The following is a 4,338-nucleotide window of genomic DNA, read 5'->3' as shown; positions in this document are numbered from 1 at the left end:
GAAACGTAAAAGTCGTTTCCATTCTTTCCGAGGGTTAAACTAATACACCTGCTTGTTGTTCATACACCTGTCTTTAGCACTCGGAGTTATTTGGGGAGCTTCCTAGGCGAGTCGTCTCGCCTGGTCTGGGACAATCAGGTGCTCTTTAACATGAGGCGTCGTTTGGGGAGCTTTACCCGGAATCTGCAAATTTGGTGTAATTAACAAAACATATACACTATGTTTGTGCGACTGATGATTATGAATCAACAGAGTATATAAAACCACTTACTAAAATCAGAGCCAATGCTCCAAAAAACTCCACGATAAAGATACATACGAGCAATTCAATGATCATATGAGAAACAGGTTTACCTTTGTGTTGAATACATCAGTAAGTAATGTATATTTCAATATCAACTGATTTCATGCGGGACGTTTTAAGTAAGAACGCACACGAGCTAATTTAGTGAATACTTTTGAAATAGATGTTAAAAATGTTATTTTCAACTAAAGATTTCAGAACATGTTTGTCATGCAAAGCACGAAATCAACTGATATTGAAATATACATTACTTACTGATGTAATGGCTGGCCGTTAGTAAGGAGAGACACACAAATAAGAAAGAAGAAAGCAAAGGACCACTGATGAGGTCACAGAAGTGTTACGAAAGAACTCTGGCCGAAATAAGACTAAGATTAATGTAAAAAATAAAAAATTAATAACGCTGAAGCAAATTAACACCACATATATAGTGCGTGTGTTTTTATAGGCTAAACTGGCAAAATGACCATTCCTAAATACAACAACAACACACACACACACACACATATATATATACATACACGTACACACATACATAGCATGTGTATATACGTATACACTGACATAGTAATATAAATACACAGAGACACACACACATACACGTTATGTATCACTTGTCTAATGTATGAAAACTTATTTCAACTGTAACACGTTCTGTTCTTCTAGAGGACAACCAAACACTGGATTACATTGTTCTGGCATTGTATATTTTGGCACTTTCTGGACTGAGTGCTGCTGCTAGTGGTGACTATATCTACACCTCGGAATTGTTTCCTACGGAAATATGGTCAGTTGTCTTTAATAATGAACGCCTTTGTTAAAATAATATCAAGCCTACGTTTCTTTTATATGACTGAATGCACAGAAGCAGTTCGGTGATGTACACTAATAATAATATTTATACAATATGGAGAGCGAGCGATAGATAGACAAATAAACAGATAGAAATAGAAAGAGAGAGAGAGAGAGAGAGAGAGAGAAAGGGAGAGCGGGGAGAGGAAGAAATTACTAAGAACTCTACTAGCACCTGCACACATGCACACACTCACGCACATACAAATGCTGCTGGTGCTGTTGGCTCTATCAATATAGTATTTTAAATATAGATTTAAAATGCTATACTGATCTTAAATACTTGGTGGTTGTTTCTAATTAAACGTGTAATAGCTATGTGGTTAGCTTGTAGTTATTGAATATCTTTGATGAAACCAGATTCTCATCAAAAACCATGAAATGAATTGTTAAACTATTGTATACAGTCATATTTGTCGACATTCCGAGTTAAGATTCCATCCGAATCAACGACACCATCAACCTTCCAGCAGTGATTCAGTACCAGTAAAAGCATAGTCCTGCGCTGAAGTAGTTTACCTCTCAAGTATATGACTCTCTAATTTGAATTCCCCGGTACTGCACCTTGGGTATGTATCTTCTACCAATGTCCATAGTGAACGGAAGCTCTGTGGAACACTGTAGAAACGTCTGCGAGTGTTTTTAGGTTATATACTTAATCCATCACCCACTCGAACATAAAATTTCTTGGTGTCTTGGAAGAAAGTTCATTTAATTGCAGGAGTAGCTGCGTGGTAAATAGCTTGTTTACCAACCACATGGTTCCGGGTTCAGTCCCACTGCGTGGCACCTTGGGCAAGTGTCTTCTACTATAGCCTGGGGCCAACCAAAGCCTTGTGAGTGGATTTGGTAGATGGAAACTGAAGAAAGCTCGTCGTATATATGTATATATATGCGTGTGTGTGTTTGTGTGTCTGTATTTGTCCCCCTAGCATTGCTTGACAACCGATGCTGGTGTGTTTATGTCCCCGTTACTTCGCGGTTCGGCAAAAGAGACCGATAGAATAAGTACTGGGCTTACAAAAGAATAAGTCCCGGGGTCGAGTTGTTCGATTAAAGGCGGTGCTCCAGCATGGCCGCAGTGAAATGACTGAAACAAGTAAAAGAGTAAAGAGAGAGTATTCAGACCACGTCTCCGGTTTGAGGAGAGATAACTCGCTAACTGGCTAAGGTGCATTCTACGGTATTCTTTTGCTTTTTTGGCTTCTTCCGATTTGTACTCTACCAATCTTAATGATTCTGCTAAATGATATGGAACACAACTCTTATTTCCCCGTCTTACAAGAAACACAAAAACATGTAGTATAGTGGAAGATGATGACCCAGTAAGGTTAAAATAAAATGATTATAACCAGTAAAAGATAATGAACTGACAGCATTAGAACATAAATTAACAGGATAATATGCTGTAAAGGTAACATTTAATATCCTATAACCATCTCACCTATATGATTCAACGTGATATTGTTTTATGTATTTATTCTAAGTATTGATTCTAATCGTAAATACCTTGTAACTATAGAAGCGCTGGAAATGGTTTTGCTACGACTATCATGCGGCTTGCATGCACAGCAGCGCCATTCTTCAAACTATTGGTAAGTGAACAATTATCCCATTGAATCTTAATTGCTGCCCCAGCTCCTAATAAACTCGATTATTAAGATATACTTTTTCTTCGCATAGATGATATTTTTCGGAATAAATCGCTTTCCTTCTATATTAATGATTGCGATTAAGTGACACAGTAGACTACATTTAACACACGCACGTACACACACACACACACAACACACACACACACACACACACACACACACACACACACACACACACACACATACACAATGTTCAAGATTTAAATGTGATCTGTTATAAGTCTCAAGGTCGAGTAGTACAAGGTACACTATACCAGGTCGTCTGATTACTGTACTATCCGAACATGAAACTCAGTAGCTCACATTTAAAGCCTATGTCGGAGGATAAACTATCTGCACCAACTTGCTATAAAAGCAGGTAGTAATTTTCTTAGTGCATGTTTTGAAGAGAGCAGTTCGATTTTAACAGTTATTTTTTCAAAGCTATGATGGAAGAGACAAAGGAGCATATTCGGCATATTTTGCTTTATGAGTTCAATAAAGGCAACAGCGCAACGGTAAGTGCAAGGAATATTAATGCAGCATATGGGGATCAGACAATAAGCGTAAGCCAGTGTCAACGGTGGTTCCAGATATTCCGAGTCGGAAACTACAGTCTAGAAGACAAGTCTTGTCCTGGAAGATCTGTAGAGCTCAACGAGGTCGTCCTGCAAACCCTGGTGGGACAAAATCCTATCGTAACTGTTGAGGAACTAGTAGAGAAGCTTGCATTTGGTCATTCATCCATTCATCGACACCTGCGTGCCCTCGGAGGAGGACTATCTTTGGTTTCAAGACGAAAGGTATTCTTCCATAAGGATAATATTGGACCACATACTGCGAGGATGACATTCCAAAGGCTGGAACAGTTTGAACGGGAGCCGATGCCTCACCCACCATATTCGCCGGGCATTACCCCATCTGATTTTCATTTATTCTGTAGAATTCAAAATCATTTGGAAGGAAAACATATGAATTCTGTAGACAAGGTCAGAACTGTACTGGAGGAGTATTCTTCTTCACGGACAGGTGAATTTTCGAAGACTGGCTTTGCAAGTCTACCAGATAGATGGAAGAACATTGTAGAAAATGAAGGAGAGTATATTTCAGATTAAAAAAGTACTTTATCATAATTTTGAAAAATAAAAGTAATATAAAAAATATCGCATTATTTATGGGATGATCCAATACAAAGTACAAAGTAGCACGGCATACACATCGTCGCTTAGATAAATGCTTCCTACAGCATACTTAACTCATTTCAGTTATAATTGTTTAAAATTCGTCAATGGCTTACCCACGTTAGATTCAAGTTGCTGCAATTAAAATACTTAGCAAAATTCAGACATGCTAAAGGAAGCCAGAATTATGCTATTACAATACGAAGTATATCATTGTGTATGTTCCAGTACATTCGCTCTTGTATACGATACTTGTATTCCTAATGGTAAAATCTACACACCGGAAAGAAGATTCCTGCTCTCAGTTTTCAAACACACAGAATAAACATCTTGAACCTGTAAATGGAATTGTCTCAGATGAGGAATA

The sequence above is a fragment of the Octopus sinensis genome, linkage group LG11 (assembly GCF_006345805.1).
Source record: "Octopus sinensis linkage group LG11, ASM634580v1, whole genome shotgun sequence".
Lineage (NCBI taxonomy): Eukaryota > Metazoa > Mollusca > Cephalopoda > Octopoda > Octopodidae > Octopus > Octopus sinensis.
Note: the sequence above shows the minus strand (reverse complement) of the source record.